The sequence below is a fragment of the Corvus kubaryi genome, unplaced genomic scaffold (genome assembly GCF_017639235.1).
Source record: "Corvus kubaryi isolate FWS band 111438036 unplaced genomic scaffold, C.kubaryi_AGA036_p1.0 69, whole genome shotgun sequence".
NCBI lineage: Eukaryota > Metazoa > Chordata > Aves > Passeriformes > Corvidae > Corvus > Corvus kubaryi.
In genome coordinates, this window is record NW_024582057.1 from 4,174,308 (window position 1) to 4,193,673 (window position 19,366).

At 40.5% G+C, this 19,366-nt stretch overlaps 1 long non-coding RNA gene across 1 annotated transcript in view; it reads left to right on the top strand.

Moving 5' to 3' along the window:
- The first annotated feature begins 263 nt into the window (after positions 1–263).
- Positions 264–19,366, top strand: part of LOC121674692 — a 47,736-nt gene continuing 28,633 nt past the window's right edge. The window contains exons 1-4 of the long non-coding RNA XR_006019782.1: positions 264–554; positions 9,260–9,331; positions 12,282–12,406; positions 16,007–16,107. This is a non-coding gene — a long non-coding RNA (uncharacterized LOC121674692). The remainder of the gene's footprint in view (positions 555–9,259; positions 9,332–12,281; positions 12,407–16,006; positions 16,108–19,366) is intronic.

Consider the following 19,366-nt stretch of genomic DNA (forward strand, 5'->3'; position numbering starts at 1 on the left):
TCCACACGGGCCCTGTTCTTCTTCCCCACGGTGGACCAGGCCAGTGTGGCACGGGGTGCTCACTTCCAACTCTCCCAAGCTGTGCCTGATGGGCAAAAGCGGGGTCACCATATCAGCGGCCATGGGTGCCCTCACCCTGGGTTGCCTGCACTCTCTCCTGCTCCTTTGTGATGCTCCACCACTGCCATTTCCCCACAGATTCCCAGCCGCCGCCGTGAGACACCTCTCCCTCTCCCTCTCTCTCCATTTTCACACTCCACCCACTTTTTGCTTTCTTTCTCCATCTCTGCCACCGTCTCTCTCCCTTTCTGGACTTGTCTTTATTTGGCACTCCCGGAAGCTGCTGGGCATTGCTCTCCCTGCCTGCCCGGGCAGCTGATGTGACTGACTGACACCGGCTCCCGCTGAGGAGGAGGAGGAGAAGGAGGAGGAAGAGGAGGAGGAGGAAGGAGAGGAGCGGCGAGGCGAGGGAGGAGGGGAGCGAGTGACCGGCCGCGGATTTTCATTGCAGAGAGGAAGGGGGAAAAAAAAGGCTACGCGGGTCATCAAAACAGGTAACTCAAGAGCAGGCGGCGGCGGGAGGGGCGGGATGCCAGGAGCGGCCCGACCCCCCCCGGCCCCGGGCAGGCGCGGCCGGGGCCGTGGGTGCGCTCCCGCCGGCGGCGGCGGCAGGAGCAGCCACAGCGGACATCTTGGGGATGGGGGAAAGTGATGAGGGGACGACTCCGGGCTCGGCCGGGGGCGGCACGGCGGCAGAGTTATTCCTTGGGCGGGCAGGTCTGCGGAGCTATTTCGGTCAGGGACCCGCGCTGCCCCTCGACTTCCCTCCTGTCACCTGCGCCGGGCTGCGCACGAAAGCCTCCCCCTCCCTCTTTCCCTCCCTTCTCCACAGTGCTAAGTGGGAAGGGAGTAATCTGGGCTGGGAGAGGGGAGACCCGAGCGAAATACCACGGCAGACGAAGGATCCTCTTTGGGGCCGAAGCCGGATCTCCGCCGAGCCCCCCGTCAGCGCCGGGAGCGACTCCGGGCGTGCTTTCGGCTTTGCCCCAGCCCCCGCCCCGGGTCCCGGCAGCCGAGGGGTTATTAAAAATGCCCTCGGCTTGTTTGTGCAGACTGGCTGTCAAGCGGTGCCGGTCTTGGAACTCTCTTAATCAGCGTAAGATGATCTAATTCTGAGGCAGGCGGTTGTAGTGCCGGTGGGTAGTGGGGAGCCGAGTCCTTGGATCCCCCCGCCCTTGGAGCCGGAGGCATACGTGTGGTGGAGGTGGCAGAAGAGCCTGCAGGTTTAGCCCAGAGGAAAGGGTTAAATTAAATAGCCTCTTAGGGTGTGCGACCTTAAGGCATAATACATACCTTTACATAAAAATACATAAAGGATACTTCAAATACAAGGTAGCTTTCAGAAGGGGCAAGAGGAAAGCAGAAATGAAGAACCGTGAAGCCGAGGTCCTGCATTTTGCAGTAACTTGACATCAGGAACACTCCCCCAGAGACGCAGCCAGCACAAAGCCGAGGAGAACTTGTCATGACCTCACCTGAAAATGTGCAGTCTGTCCTTTGCTTTGGGGATTGCTGTAGATTTTTATCTTAGCATTACAGCATCGACAATGAGGATTTTTATCAAGTAGACTTCAGATTTCATAATGTGTAGGGGCAGTCTTACCAACTGGGGAAGAGAGCTTTCTTTATATACCTTACCTAAATGTGTTTGTTTCTGAGTGATAGAAAATGTCAGAAAAAAGGCCCTACACAGAGACCAGTCCGTTAGGAAATAGTTAGAAGTGATCTGTTTAGCAGGGGGTCTGAGTGGGATAAACTTGCAGATTTTATCAATTTGTTTCTAAGCCAGGCAAAAGTGGCAGTGGTTTATGGACTACTGTGTTTCATTGCTTTGTGAAATTGTAATCAGAAAACTCATCGTACATATTCAGAAAAGTGACTTTAAAAATTATTTAGAGTAGTAAAGTGGTAGATGGAATGAGTTGGAACTCAGTACAGTACTTTCAAAGCTGGCCTTTTAAGACATTACTGTGAGCCAGATACTCTAATTTTTATGCAAATTTGATCCTAGCATTTCCTTTTAATTACTTCTTATAAAAATGATAATGAACTTTTTGTTCTGGTTTTATGTATTTTCAGCACCAGGATTTCATAACACCGGCTCTATTTTGAGCAAATTTGCACAAGAACAAAAGCAATCTACCTTCTGTAACAAAGCCAGTCCCATACAACAAAATGGTCTTTTTGGTTTTGGGTTTAACAAAAATGCAAGTCTTCTGAATACTCCCATGATTCCTTTGTGTCTTCCCCCTTGAATGCTGCTCACATGTGGAAGGTGGACAGGCACAACTCCAAACTTAATGAATAAAATATGTTTTCTCAATTAAATAAAAATGAGGAGGATGTGCATTATTTACTATTACAGTAGAACCTACCTCTGACATGTCTTCATTATTCTTTGTCAGCTGTGGCTCTCACTTTAGTGGAGAAAAGTGCTTCTTGGTAAACCATAAGGAGAAAGGGTACTAAGATTACATGTATTAAATCCCCTCTCATCATGAGAATTTCTGATCCCACTGTATAATTTTTATTAAGCATGCAAAATACATTGGGCAAGTTAAAGAAAAAAAAAAATAGACGGAATTGAAATTTACCCAGGTCTAAAATTCATGGTAATCTGAATTAGCAGGTGCTGGAAAAACAGAGTGAGTGAGGAGGGCTGGAAACCAGACAAATTGCATTCATCTCTCAGCCTGGATGTTGACTTCCAACATCACCTGGACAAAGTCAGATAATTTATGCTTTAATCTGTGGCCTGTCAGTATCAATAAAGTTTCAATTGGTTTGAACTCTAGGGAGAGAAATGATGAACTGCCAAATATGTTAAAGAATATTCTTAGTGGTTATTAACAAGTTCTAACATCACGTGCAACAGCAGCAAACTCAGTAGCTGCAGTTGCTGCCTACTGAAACACCTGACTACATGAAAGAGAACATTCTTTGCTTATCGTGCTTATTGGGACAAAACCAAAGAAACACTTACAATAAATAAGGCATACATTTTCACAGTTACTCAGACAGCTGCTTTGTTATGAACTGGTTAAAAGATTTTGCTTGATGAAGCACTCCTGATATATATAAATAATTTAAATTCCTTTTTCTAAAAATTTAGGTGTGTCTTTTGCAGTAGGGGGACAATTGGGAACCTGTAATTTTCATGTGGTGCAGAGTCCACTCCAGTTGCTTACATAATACGAAATATTTCGAACTCTAAATTAGACTCGGCTTGTCTTCAGAATGTCACTGCTAAGAACTATACCAGAATAGCAACACCTTTACTAAGCATTGTACACTGAAGTGACAAAAGCTTGCATGAGCACAGCTGCATCTATAGCAATGATGATGCTGATTCAGTTGCTTCATCAAGAGTAGGGAGTTTGGGGCTTCTTAAGTCTTTGTGACCTCTGTCACCATTTTGCAAGGCTTTATGGCATAGACACCACTATAGTCTATACACATACTGCCTACTGCTGTCTTAATTCCAGCTGTGTCCTTAAGGTATTCTGACTGTCAATTTCAGGGACTTTTTGTTATTTAAAAGGTCCCATTGAGACTACTTTCCTGAGTATATGCTAATGGCAATTGCTTTGTCTGACCCATGCTTTGTCTGACCCACAGTTTTTCAGAGAACAGCAAGCCAAAGAGATTGTCTGTAGAATTCAAAATACCAGTAATAGTATGCTGGGAATTAAGGCCTTAATGCTTTTGTAGCCTATATAAAAAAAAAAACAAAACAAAAAACCATAAATGCTCAATTATATAATTAAATAGTGGCACATTTTTACAGGAAGACATGCTCAGATCCTAAGCATTAAGCTATGTTTTGTATTAGTTTAATATTTAATTAATTGCTTTTTGGAAGGAATGCAAAGAATCATTTACATTTCTGTGTGTAATCCGTCATTGTTTAGAAACAGCAGACTGATTCACTTAACAGCTCTGGGTCCTGTAAAGCAACAGCCATCCTCAAAAAGGCTAACTTTTACATGCTTCTGGGGTAGGTCCAGTTTGATTTCCCTGGGTTTCTCAAGACCTCACACTGAAACAGAGGAGGGATAAATAATTAAATGTCTGAGATCTTCTATGTGAGCAAATTGCATGGATTATCATTAAAGCTTAGGACCTCTTAAGTAGTAACCAGGTTATATCAGGAAATAGGTCTTTTTTAGTAGCAGGTGGCCCATTTCATCCTGAATCAGAAGCAAAGGCACAACCCATTGCAATGCTAGCAGTATGGCAGAGTCAGTGGGATGAATTTTAGAATGGGAGATGCATGAAGATCATGAGTTTTCGTGACCAGTAAAGATCCCAATCCAACTACAGAGCAGAGGGAGTACTCATATGGCAGAAAGTTTGCTTAAGCCCTCCTGGCTGCTGCTGTGCTAGAGGAAGAGGCACTGGCTGCAGGCTGAGTAGAGCAGCCACAATGAGCCTGAGATCGTCAGACACAGATTGCAGCAGGATGTTCTGGTAAGAACAGGAACGCTTGCTAACTTGGCTGAAATCAAGCCCAACCATTCAGGCTTCAGCATAATATGGATGTGCATGAGAAGTAGGGTGTGGAAGCCTCGTGAAAGCCACCAGCACAGCAAATAAAACTGTTACTAACCTTGGTACTGAATAACTCTAGTCTCATCTTTTCTTCAGAAGTAATTTCACAGTTTCTGTTTTAAGAGCTTGCAATACTTTTCGCTGAGTTTTAACTTCCTCCTTTGCTTTTTTCCTTTCACATCCCAGAAGTATTGAAACATTTCATAAGGATTTGTACTGTGTGGAACTTACCCTTTCAGAGAGTTCCAATTCAATTTGTTTGGAACCAAAGCATAAAGGATTTTACTGTTCAGTTATTATGAACTGAACTGAAGCACTTTAATAAAATCAATGCCTGCATGCAGTATTTTCTCAGTTCAGCAAGGCAGTCTGCTTACATACAGTAATTGGACTTGTGACAGGTAATTAAATAGCTTGTAAGGCCTTTAGGATGCTTGATTACATGAAGAGCCCCACACTAATTTATAGTAAATGAGGTGGCTAAGAACACTGCATTTTTGTTGATTGGAGAGATACTAAAACTCGTACACTTCATTGGAGAGAGAGAAGAAAATAAAACCAAGACAAAAGATTATGAGCAGTGGTGACATGAAAAGGGAGCATAAAAGGAATAGGAGAATGTACTTAGAAACTGGGTTGCCTTGGTTATTTTAAGTCAATCATGCTTACACAGACTGTCAAGTCTTGACTGCTTCAGTATATCATTAAATAATGAACTTGCTCTTTGTGATCACAAAATTCATGACAGTCAAAATTAATCAGCAAGGGATAGAAGCTCTTCACAGAACTTCCAGATAATTAGAAAGTGAACTGATATCCAGGAGATACTAAGCACATACATGAACACATGACGTGTTTTAAAGAATTCATATTAAATTATCAGAGACCTAACTGCAGTCCATGTTATTATTACATTGACTTGTAGACATACAGCTTGATGTGTGCAATTGCTCACCTATAATTATGGGATTAAACTGAGATGTGGCAAGAAATCTAAAATGCATCAACAGTCTTAGGCATATTTGTCAAAATAGAGATTGTTTTACGAAGCAAATTTTACAGGTTTTTTTGAACAGTGGGATGAAAAAAGGCCTCTGTTCTTTTTCTGTGTGTTTTTGTAGGCAGCAGCCTGATCACAAAGAGAGGGAGAGAAGCAGAGGAGGAGCCAGGATGCAAACAGAAAAGTATGCTTTGTGGTACCAACAACATAGGGCCAGACAAAGGAAAACACTTGGGTTGAAATGGAAGAGGTTCAACATGAACCTGCTTTTACCTCTTCTGCACAAAATTTTTCTTTGCTTATAAAAAGTAGCCCTTTAAAAACACAGAGGTTATGCCAAGGAGAGAAGTCCACACACACAATAATTGAGGTAGCATACTCTTATGCACAGCCATAAGGGACTCATTCATAGCATATCAGTTGGTTTAACACACACACTGAGCTACAGACAGAACTATTTTATGATGAGTATACTAGAGTCAGCCAAGACTTCAGATCAACTTGTTAGTCCAAATGGCACATCCATCCACAAAAAGCAGAAGTTGTACAGACATTTTTGTCTTTTTGCTATTTCAGGTATAACTCTCCATCTTAACAAAAAAAAAAGGAGTCAAAATTCTAATACTGTTTGATATACAAAACTATCTCTTTTAACTAGGTTTAAAAATAAAATAATTCTCTATACCTAAGAATAAATTACTCCCAAATGAGCTCATAGTAGATTTAGGGGAAAAACAATGAAAAGGCTCTGATTTGAAACTCAAATCATTCTTCTCACACAGGGCCTTACTGAGAGGTCTTCTGGTTTTATCCAAATTGAAATCAGTTTGAGAAGCCTCTGTTTACATTCCTCCCCTACAGCTAATGGAAAACAAAACACAAACCATACAAGGTAATGTTCCTATTGGTCTACCAACACATACTTTCTTCTCACCACTGTTTTGCATTCCCCACCCAGAATCTTTTGTGATAGTAACCCAAAGAGCTTCAGGTGCTCCTCCTTAGCGCTCAGCCAGTACTGAGCTGCTTCCAAGCTCTGTCTGGGAATGAGCAACTCCCAAGGCTGCAAGCCAGTGGGTTTTTACTGTCTGAACCAGAATGGGATGCAGTAGGAATTTGGGTCTCATGCCAAAGGTGGCAAAGAGACTGCTTGCTCAACACAGCTTGGATTTGTAGGTGTTTGAATGGTGATACAGGAAAACCAGCCATTTCAGACCCAGGCTGTGTTTTTTTCAGAAATTAAGTGCTGTAAGATGCTTCTGTAATTTGAAGCGATGTTCAGGAATGTGTATGCATTTCTTCTCCCTTGATGTACGTTGACATATATTGTACAGAGAAACTCTCAAGAGGACACAGTGCTTTGGATCTATAAAATGTTCATTACTGGCTCTCTGATAGTACCAACTGGCAATCTGAGGGTTTGTGTATTTTATTTCATATCTTGATAGCAATTTATTAAAAGACTGAGATAGAAAGCACATGTGCAAGGTGCTGTACTTCTAGTGGCAGGGTGATTTTTCAAACAGTGCAGCAATGGTAAATACAATTTAAATACTACATTACTGCCTGTATTCTGGTTTAGGCATCTGCCTTTTTTTGGCATAGAGGGGAAATCCAAATCTGACATGTAGCATCTCAGATGATGAGCATGAGTGAGACCTGGCATCAATTTTCAGATGCTAGATGAATTTGGAAGAACTGGTGCTGAGTGGGGGGAGGGGAGGAAAGCAAATAAATTAACAGGTCATTTCCTTTCAAATTAATAGAGTGCTAGGAAGTAAACTGTGGAACTATGTACTCCATCTCTTGCTGATATTTGTGAGAATCATTTTGTACTTTACAAAGTGGCACCATTCCAGTGTTCAAAACCCCCATTTTTACATGCCTGATAGGTCATCATATGTTTATTTTCCCCCTTATGCTACTGTACTGCTTTTCCCTGTGCATTCATTAAAGCTTGTTTCTTCTTGAGGATGGAACAATATTGTCCTCTGTCATAAGTCACATACAATAGTAACCAGAATAGCACAGGTGTGTTTTGGCTTACAGTTTGCTGTTTGGGATCAGTATATCAGGACATTTTAGTCTACAGCCAAGTTTTTTGCCTTGATAATAGATAAGTGGTGCTTTGAGACAGCTGGGGAGAAAAGCAGTGATGTCCCAAGGCCTGTCTGTAGAAATAAATCTGCTTTTTTGGCTGCAGCATGCCTTGTTCTACCTGGTTTTGACTTTGCTTCTTTTGTGGAAGAAATGACAGATGGTAGTATTACCACATGCCTTTAGCACTCCCAAAAAAGATACCACTAACAGTAAACAGGGCAGAGCTGTGGATCCTCTGTCTTGATTTTTTGCACAAGAGACAGTTACCACTGTCAGTGTTTAAATTATTTGTTGATAGATGTGTGTTAACACCTTTCCTGACTCATAGGTGACCCTATTTTCAATGAAGGACAGTGTACTTCTCCACCAAGAGAGCAACTGGATACAGGATTACATGGGAGTTGAAGCATCCTTATTTTTAACTCCTTATAGGTGGTCAGCATCAACTTCAGGAAAAGATACATAATTAACCCTGATAATCATTTCAAGATCAAAGCTTTAATTAAAATCCTAACAGGTGAGATAGAGAGTCTGTCGATGTAAAAACATGCTTTATGGGAGTGGAAGTACATTATAGACATATTTACATCCTCTTTACTTTTCATTAACGTGCAGAGATTTAATTTGACACTGTAAGTAGACCAGTCTTATTATTTATTTATAATATAAGCTCTGATGCTATATTATGGCAGATAGTATCTTCACAGAGTCAAGCTGTACCATTTGTGTTCTGGCTCCTTTTGAGCTGTGGCTTTGTGGCATCTGTTTGGCCATGCAGAGTGCAGTGTGGAAAAAGTAATCAGATAAACAGCTGAATATAGGCCAAGAAAATGCTGAAGTTTGTCGTGATATGAGCCAAATATGTAAATCCCAAGATAGAGGCAAAGATGCCAATGTTTAGATTGAGAATGGATGAAGAGAGTTTTCATGCTATTTGGGGAATGTTCAGAACAGTAACATTAATTTCTGTGTTGTTTGTAAGGTAAATAACAGAGTGTCATTTAATGGTAAAGTGAGGTGTAAGTGTAAGGTCAGTATATGTAAAACTGATTTGCTCTTTTAGTGTGACATACAGTAATCACAGAAGTGTTCTTGCACTTCATTCATACATGACAGGCATAACTGTGTGTATTCTTATGTGTATGATGTACATGTACGAATATATATGTATATATAGATGAAAATACCATGCACTCATGGATATATAAATGTACAGATAAAAAGGTAGACATAGTGTAAACATGATGATTATTACGTGTAATATTCTATATAAAAAGAATGGAAACCTGGTATCCCTAATTTTAGGGTAAAAATAGTTTCTACTTTTGTTTAAAGACTGTAACAATATATTATTCTGTGATTGGTGGTGATGCCTGCTTTTATAAGAACAACACTGTAGATCTCCAGGTAATGGGAATAGAATAGAGCTGTGAAGAATATAGTGAGCAAAAGACTGTTGCAGCAGGAGAGTGTTGCATAAAAGGATCCTTCAGGTTATTGAGCTGGGTTATTCCCCTGATCTTCTGACACTGTAATATGTATTCTTAGTGTCTTAAAGAACGCGATTTATTGGGTAGAACATTACCAGTCTGCTCATTGTGAGATTCCTCAGACCTCCAGGTATGTGCACTCAAATTATTTAGTTTGTAATCAAACAATCGGATTCTTTCACAGGCAAAATCAGACTGAAGAGGCTAAAAAGTAACAGGTCTTCCATAGAATTTTGTGCATAAGTTTTGTGGCATTTCATGACATCATCAAGGAAAATTTTAAGGCAAATGAAAAAAACCCCAACCTACTAGACTGTATCTTCAAATAAAGACAAATAGGAACTATACTGAAAATATGTTTTAGAATACTGATGAAATTAGTTGACTGTTAGTATGCTATGTTACACTAGACTTCAGCAGTCTGGTTGAAAACAGAACTTTTAAAATAGACACCATTTTAGGCTTCTATGAAGTAGCGTAAAATATGAAAAGAATGTATTCATAATATTTTTTAGGATTAATAGTGTTTTGTTTTAAGAAAAGGTTTAATATTCTGAAAGTCTGAATATTTTAGAAGCTCCCCTGATACATTCATCTCATTCTTGCCAAGATATTTGTAACCTTACAAAAAATTTAAGGTGTGGGGGTTTTTTTAAGTGAATTGATTTTCCAAACCAAGTAGTGTGTATTTTCAGAAAGTACATTGGCAGCAGGTCAAGGGAGGTGATCCCATCCCTCTGCTTAGTCCTGGTGAGGCTGCCCCTGGAGTGCTGTGTCCATCTCTGTGTTCCTCAGTACAAGGGAGACATGGAGCTCCTGGAACAGGTTCAATGGAGGGCAACAAAGCTGACCAAGGGACTGGAGCCTCTCTCTTTTGAGGAAAGGCTGAGGGAGCTGGGCCTGTTCAGCCTCAAGAAGAGGCAACTGAGAGGGCACCTCATCAATGTCTGTCAGTATCTGAAGGGAGGGTGCCAAGAGGACAGACCCAGGCTCTTCTTGGTGGTGCCAAGCAGTAGGACAAGAGACAATGGGCAGAACCTGATGCAAAGGAAGTTCCACCAGAAAATGAGGAATAACTTCTTTACTGTGCAGGTGGCTGAGCACTGAACTGGTTGCCCAAAGAGGGCGTGGAGTCTCTTTCACTGGTGATATTCAGGAACCACCTAGATGCAATCCTGTGCCCTGTGTTCTGGGATGACCCTGCTTGAGCAGGGAGGTTGGGCCAGTTGACCCCTCTGAGGTCTCTTCCAACCTGACCCATCCTGTGATAAGACAAGAGAGCCCCTCTGAATTTTTCCACTGTTCATATGCATGCTGTCTAATGTCATCCTGGTTTGGGGGTTTGCTTTTTTATTTCATGTGAGTAGGAAAAACCCATAAATTCCAGACAAAACTTTCTCACAAGAATGGTTCTCCCAAGGGTTTCTTACTGTAAAATCTTATGTTTCACTTTTAGGTCAAACACAAACCTCATTACATTTATAGGGTAAAGTCTGAAGGTCCCACCTTGTTTGACAGGCTGCATGACTCAGAGCACAAGAGCTCTCTGCATGTTTCCACAGTCCTAGTAGCTAATTTCCTCTCACACTTAAATTTTTAGAAGAAAAATATTATTATATTAATAAGAATTAGTAGTACTAGTTTGTAAATTAAAGCATTTCTTTCCATGCTACTTTACTTTTTAATTATAACATTTAGGCATTCTCCACTGGCTGTGGGGACACTGAAGCAGCAATGTTTGGTTTGGTTGCTAGCTGTTGCATAGTGTTGCACAGTTTATTGGAATCTACTATTAGGCTTCAATACTAGGCTGTTCTTTGGGAACTAATGAATTTACACATTTGTTCCATGTCTGCCTAACCATCCTAGTCTACAAGCCATACAGGAATCAGTGTCTTATGGCAGAACACCACAGGGTGGTGGCCCCAGAGAGCCTCCGACTCCATGCTTGCCCCAGCTGGGAATGTGCATTCCCCCTGTTGCTCCCGTTTTTGGACACCCCAGTGCTGGGCAGCCTAGTGTGGGGGCTGGGCTGGAACTGGTCACAGGGATCATGTTGATCAAGAGCCATCATCATCACACATGCCCCTTGCCAAATGTCACTTACCAGAATCAAACACTCACAACCTTAAGTGAGGAACATATACATGAAACTCGCTCTATTAAATGATAGAGGATTTAAACATAGCTTTGCCTTTGCTTATATAACTCTTCCTCATTCTGAATTGTATATAGCACTTTTTTTCCCTGAGAGGTTGGCCAGTATTCAAAAATGTCAATGCCTACACTGCCTCATGTGTAAGAGAGCAGATAATCACGTTGTGAGGAAAGAAGGCAATGTGTGAGTTGTTAAAAATGTAACCTAATTTCTGTTTAATCTTAAATCAAAACCACTGTAGCAGTACTGGACAAGCAGGCCTCTGGATGTTTTTTGCTATTTAAATGTTAATTAGTATTTGATTTTAAAAGCTTGGTAGACACTGGTTCATGTCAGGTACTTCTGTAAGAAAAAAAGTGATGGTAAATCATATCAGAAGAATAAACAGAAGACCTTCTTTGATTTTTGTGTAGGCCTCAGTCAGGTGGCTGAGTCCTACTACAAAGCATGAAAGACCAAGGCAAATTTCAGAATGAACCTTTTCAGAAATCAGAGAGTATTAATTGGGTCTGTATTTTAGCCTCTGTAAATGCTGATTCAAATCATCATAGGCATAAGATTTTACCTATTACTTCTATCACTATTCCAGTCATCTCAGTATCTGATTGGGAGCACACTCACACATTTTGTCGTAAATTGTTCACATGCAGATTATCAAAAGCTACGCTAGCAGTGGTTGGAATCTGCTACTTAGAAGGAAAAGCCAGAGCTGAGTACTGATCTGATTCCCTGCTGACAAAGAAGCAAGTTACCCTATGTCAGCTGCTTCGCTGCAACTGCTTATGTGTCAGAAAGACAATGCTTAAAAAATGAGAGTTTTACCATAAAAGACAAAGCCACAAGGTGAACAGAACTGTAGCATGGAGCAAGGACTTTACTGAGAGGGGTCTAACACTCTTTCTGTCCATAATGATTTTTTCAGAATGGCAGAGACTCATGGCTTGATGGAGAGATTGGAGAAAGCAGTGACTCGACTTGAATCGTTATTTTCAGATTCACACAGATCTGGTGAAATGGAATGTGATGGCATCAATGGAGTCAATGGAAGTAAGTATGTTATTTTGAAGTACCATCTCTCTGTTATTAAAAAATTACAAGCAATGTATATGTTTATCTTCTACGAAGGAATGTGATCCCACCCCTTACAAATTCTGTATCAAAATAAAATCTTTTTTTAAAAGTTATTTAGAAATGTCATGTGACAAACTTAGTAGCACATACAATTCTAAACTAATATGGCCTAGAAAATTCAAGATTTTACTTAAATATAAGTATATAAGATGTTTCTTAAATATACTGTCCATGTCTCAAGCTTTATCACTCTTTCCATTTTATCACTTATATTGTTGTAAATAACTCAGCAGGTGAAAGTGTCTGCTTGAGCCCAATTAGCAGAAGTGAGACATCCCCTAAATGTCCAGCATAATTATTCTTATAGAAGTCACCAATATAAACACTGTTGATTTGCCAGCTCTCTCTGAATTTCACAGTGCAGACCCACTTAATTTAATTATTTAACACCCTTAATCAAATATGAGTTTGTTTGGAAGCATTTGCTCACTAAGGACTGTTATACATCCATGGCCTTAACATTGTTATCTCTTGAGCTCTCTTTGCTCAAGTGTCTCTCCGAAGCACTACAGTGGAGAATATACCAAAAAAAGTCTATTCTTCATTTATTCGCATCATATCATCGAATCATATCTTTTCATGCCTTAATTTTTGTAGCACCTGAAAGTTACAAGGTAAATAACTTTATATATGTGGTAGTTCTAAATCTGATTGAATAGAAGTGCCCTTTCCTTTCTCCAAAACTTGTTTTTTCATCCAGATCCCCAACATACATCTCGTTATTAGTTTCATGTTCTTTGCTGTATTCCTTGCCCTTTCTTGCATTTTCCGGAGAAGAGCACATCCCAGCATGGACTCAGCTGCTGTACAGAAGCTGCAGGACACACAGAAAGTTGCGGGCAGCTTGTTTTACTGACACAGCAGCAAGTGAAGTGTGTGAGCTGCTGTATTGTCTGCTCTGCCAGCCCTGAACCAGCAACGCATGCAAGGGACCTTCCCTGCACTCCCGTGTGCCTTGGGCCTGCACACTGACAGCTGCTGTGGAGCAGCTGACTGAGAACAGTGTGTTTCTGTGGCAGGAGGGGGAGCATCTGCCAGCAGGCTTCCGTGGCAGATGAGTTAGCCAGTCACAGGAAGCTTCAGTAAAAAGGTGCTTGCAGTCCAGATAAAACCTTGACAGCTAGTAAACCATAGCAAAGTCATGGAGAAGTACGATTCATGTAATCAATCACTACTAGGAACTGCGCAATTCTCAACGATACAGAATTCAGTCTTGTAATGACATTTAGATGAATCTCTTGTTTATCCAGAGCACAGTACTGCAGAACCAGGGCTGCTTTCAGAGCAGGGGATAGCGCACCATGCCAGGTACTTCCATGAAAACTTCTTTTTATTCTTGACCTTATCTAAGAGCTCAGTCAGGTGAAAAGATTCACCCTCCAGGGAAGCAGAGCTTTAACGCCCCAACAGATCCCTAGAAGAAACCAACTGAGAAGCCTTGTTGAAGTGTGATTATGAAACACACCCACTGGGAGACTGCAGTAAGAAGCTGAGATGAGCAGCACCATGGGGTGCTTGCCAGGCTGCACAACGTCTCCAGGCAGAGCTGTCTCACACAAGGACTCAGGAATTCGCTTTTGCTGGTGCAGTTGGGAAAGTCTTCAGTTTGTGTGACTGTTATGCCTACAGTGCCCCAAACTGTGTGCCTGTGTCACTGTACCTCTGCAGAGGTTCACATACCTGCCACAGCCACTGCAGAGGAAACAGTCTTACTGATCTCTTCTTTCTTTTTCTCCTTTAAAACTGACGCTCGAGCCAGTGTGACCTTTTTTAAATCTCCAGCGAAAATGGAGGTGTATTGCTTTCTTCAACTATGGCCCCTGCTCCCTAAAAGACCATTCCATAATTATTAAAAAAAAACAAACTTGGCTTTTCAATTAATACATTTTCAGAAACAACAAAATGACAAAGAGTGTGGGAGATCTGTACCTTTACCATTTTCCTAAATGGCATTACAATGGCAGGATTGCAAATAAATCGTTCAGTTGCTCTGCACAGCTCACAGCAAATTCTAGTAAATGCTCCTGGGAGTGAGCTGCATTGAATAGTAAAAAATAGCATAGTTGCTTTCTAGTTCTGCATAGGACAATTTGGTGAACTGTTATGTAAAACTCTGCTCTAAAGGAAAATGTTACAATGATTCTTTTGGAGACACACACAGACTTTGACAAAGAACATAAATGGGCTTTGGAAAGATCTCCACAGCTAAGACCTTTTGTGCATTAGGTCATTTGAGGGGTTTACACACAAACACTTAATATGGAAGAAAGCCCAGAAATTCCTCAGAATTATAGGTGAATGGTATCAAGAGAACAAAAGGAGCCTTGAAATCCCACCTAGCTGACTAACTAAATTTTCTTTTCCACACAGGCCACTGCAAACTCTAGTTGCCAGAGCCTGTCTTTTTCTGTCATGGAGCCAGATGACTCTTGTGGAACAAAGAGGGCTTTCACGATTATGAATTTGGACACAATTGTCATATAGTGCCAAAAGGTTAAAGCAAGTTCTCTGGGGAAAGCCTGGTACCTTTTCAGAGCAATCCTCAGGCTTCATTAATGAGGGAGAGAGGCGGGGAAGAATTTTAACCTTGTTCTCTCAGATCCTACATATGTCATAGATTCACATGTGTCATTCATGCTGTATCTGGAAAAGGTTCTGAGGCATAGACGAGACATGATGGAGTAAAGGGAGGGCTGGAAAGCGTCCAAGGAAAGATTATTTTTCCTATCTTAACAGGTACCACATAGACCCATGTAGAAGCCAGGTCCTTAAGAAACGGAGCCTCACCTGCATTTTCTGATTGTCCACTTTATCAGGAAACTTCCCTGTGTACCATATAGAAAATAGCAGCTTATTTCCTCTTTTGTAATGTATATCATATATATAGTCAATAGGATACGTCATCTGGACCACTTGTTTGAGCTTTCTTTATCCAGTGACAGTTTCACAAGGTGAGACAACAAAATGAGAAGATTACAAAGCCTCATCTCGCTGCATAAATCTACTGTCAACCCATTCCAAAGACTCTCTTACTGAAAATGGAATTGGTTACTATTAAAAGCCACCAAACAGCACAGAGATCTTCAGGAATGGGTGGGTAGTATAAAAATAGTTGTTAAGTACAGTGCGGGTTCTTTTTAGGGGATAATATTTGGTTAAGGTACAACAGGGGAATTTTGTTAAGAGAGTTGGACTTCTCAGGTCACTCCTTTGAAGGGCTGAGAGATACTCATTTTAGCACGTTATTTTAAGACAAAAGAGGCTTCCCATTACATTATACACAGGAAATTCTCTTCAAGTTCCTATTCAAGTTCTACCAAGAGCAGGATTTTTTTCTTTTCTTTCTATCTAGGACAAAAATAATTATAGATCCTTTTCACTGATTCATAAATCAGAAATGAAGTTACAGCAATCTCCTTAGTTTCTATGATACGTCTCCTCCATCTGCTACACAGGAATGTCCTATGCATTATGTACTTTATGAACCCATTATAATGGAATGTTCTTCTTCTACAGGCATAGCACCATATGTTGAAGCCTTTGATAGGCTGCTGAATGGAAGTGTTGCTGAGTTTCTCAGGTACAGCAAAATTCTTGAAGGTGATGTGAAGACACATGTAAGTATTTACTCAGATTTTCCTATGATGATACCAGTGTACAATTCTTGGAATCTGTGTGATCAGCCTTGATTTCTGATAAGAGGAAAATCTTGTAGTAGTGATAGCCTGGCATAACACACTGGGTACAGTTGGTTTGGGAAGGGCACAAGGTTGTATGGATTCATAAGAAGAGATTGCCTGCCTTCTAAGCACCAAATTTGAGCACCATAGAATGCAAACTTTATAAATATTCTCATTCACAAGCAATTTGAATAGTTTTGTTGGCTGCTAAGCTCTTTGCAGGACAGGAACACAGTTAAGAACATGTGCCAACAAATTAGTAGCAAACAACAGGTGGGCCCAAGCAGTGATAACTTCCTGTAGTTGTTTTCTAGTGTGTCATCATTCCAATTAATATAGAGATTTTTTTTCTGATTGGTTGTTTTTATTACTCACATCTCTTTCATTTGTAACAATGTAGCAAACTAAAAAATGATTCAGCCATTTAAATGCCCCTTTTTGAAAAACTATGTTATAGCAAGGAAGTACATTTTCATGATGACAATACTTTCTAACCTTATGATCTTAACCTTGTGATCAGAACTTATTTGTGTCATTTTATTTTTTTAAGCCGGTCTTCCCTAAAATGGATGGTGATAGAATTGACAAAGTATGGACTCATCTTACCAACAGCTTTCCAATATACATTAGGGGGAAAAAACCAAAACCATATCCCCCACACAAAAAGCTGAGGTCACTGTGGGCTGGATCTGAAGGAGTGTGAAGCTTTTGACTTTTCTAGTAGTTCCATGCCATCAGACCTTCCTCTGTGTGTACGGTTCCCAGTTGATTGCTGCTCTATGTAACAAACACTGCAGCCAGAAAAACATGCAGTCCTACAAGCTCCTGAGATTCATGTTGCAAGGCCAACATAAATATTCTTCAGGACAACCAAAGCAACCAGTCTACTTACAGAGAAAGATGACTGGATTATTCCATGATCTGTGTTTTTTTCTGTGGTGTTACATGTTCTGGTTTGTAGGACACAGTTTCTGACCTAGTTAGGCCTAGAAAACAGGAGGGAGTAAGGAGACCAAGCAATTCTAGAGGATCTTTGTGTTTCTAAGGAAATGCTGTACTCCCTTTTTATTTGAAAAAGCCTAGACAATTATACTGTAAGCTACAATATATGTATTTTGTTCTTCAGAGAAACTAGGGGAAAATTAATAAATGAGATGTTGGGGGGTTGGAGGAAGAATTATGAACCTAGCCTAACCAGAGAATTGCTCCCTGGATTGATTCTAGCTTGGTTTTTACATTCGTTAAACATCATTATTTTGCAGCTGGCTTCTCAACATTTTAGATCTGAGTGATACAAAAATAGCCTTGCTACCAGTACTAAGCAGGGAAAGGGATTGCATTTAACATTCTAAATTGCTAAACCCTTTTTAATGTACACTATCTGTAAATGTTTAAATAATTAAATCTGTAAGTGTATTAATTTATGCATTTGTCACTATTTCATACTCATAATTGAGCCCATATAAAAGATTATTAATAATTTGTCAGCCAAGTCTGTGGACAGTCCCTAGCATATTGTTGATAGCGTAATGCAAGCTGTGATACTGAGTATTTGTTAGTGCTATGAGCTTAGACATTGCATTAGCTTTCCTTACATAAAGAAACTGGTGATTCTGATTGCAGCCTACTAAATATTCTGAAATCTTAGATTCTGAATTTACAACATGGAGCAGACTGTGGTTACCTTATGCTCATGCTTATCACTGAAGCAACATCTGTGGTTTACCTTAACAAGTGGAACAAGGAGTATTTTTCTTCTGGGTGTCTTATAGACCATGTGTCCTCAGCATTATACTTGCAGCTGCTGTCTCTTTCCCATAATGAGCTGAAGGGAAGGTTGTATTTTATTTCAAAAAACACCTGCTGCCTTGAAAAACCTCACATACCTGACAGACCAGAATGGTAATATGAGAGAAAGAGAGACTTCATATTATGCTAAAGAAATGAGGGATTTAACATGATGTGTTTCATGCTGATGGCTGTTAACGATTGTGTGGTTTGTGTGCCTGGCAAAAGGAAGAATACAGACATAGCTGGTATCTGTTGGGCAGCCCCATTCCTATTTTTTCAGCATGCTGTACTCTAAAAAGTCTGTTGAAAGAGACCAAAACAAACCATAAAAAAGAACTAATAGCTAGCTTCTGTCTCTGTTAAACACAGCAGCACAGTGGATTTTACAAAGATTAGTTTATCAGAGTTCTGCTTAGGCTCAATCTTGAAAGCAACATATTTCTCATTCAAATTACAGTACATATCATGGCGAATCTCTGAGGTCAACTGCACTGAAGAAATGAACCACTTTTTAAAAGACAGGGAGAATGGTTAGACTTTTACATACTCTATTTAAAACAAATTACCCTTAACATCTAAGCTAAGATCTTTTCCCTGTTCTGTCTCTGTGGAATAAAGATCTGGTGATTATATGGATATTTCTATGAAATGCGAAGTCCCCTACAGGCACAGATTTTATGAAACCAGTTTCTGCTGTTCATGTCATAACTGTAGAGCATGTGAAGTCAGCGAGAGAGTGAGTGTGGCCAGGACTGCTACCGACCAGCTGTCTTTGGCCTGACATACCAGTGTCTTGGAGGCTGTCACCAACTATTACAGGTTATAGCAGTCCTGAAGCTGACTCACCATATGTGCCAACACCAAACCATCCTTCTGTCAGAATGAGGGAAATTCAAAATCAGTATAAAACAGATTGTGACTCTGCAGCATAGGCCATGAATCCAGCACTGCAGAAAATGTGTTAAGGATGACAAAGAGCTGCTTGTGGAAGACATAGTCTACCTTTAGATTGTGTCCCAGTGAGGAAGCTGGTCAAGCAGGTTTGATGGGCTCTTTGCCTTGTCAAAGCAAAACAAGCAAGACTTTAGAAGGCCAAGAAGCAAGCTTTTTGTAATGTGTTCATTATGAGCTTTTTCACGTCATTTTTGTTTATGCGCTATCTCAAGTGGTGGAGTACTTTGGCTTGAGTTTGAATAATGTACCAGATGAGACATCACGATAGGAAGAGAATGTACTGGTTCTACAAGAGAAGGATAGATAACCTCACATTTCCATATTTTAGTATTTTATGTGGTACAGAGCAGAGCATAATTACAGCCTTCTGTCAAACACATAAGCTAATACTTGCCTTTTTTTAAAATGTGTATTTGTAAAAATCTTTTAACCTCCCAACCCCACCAGTTGA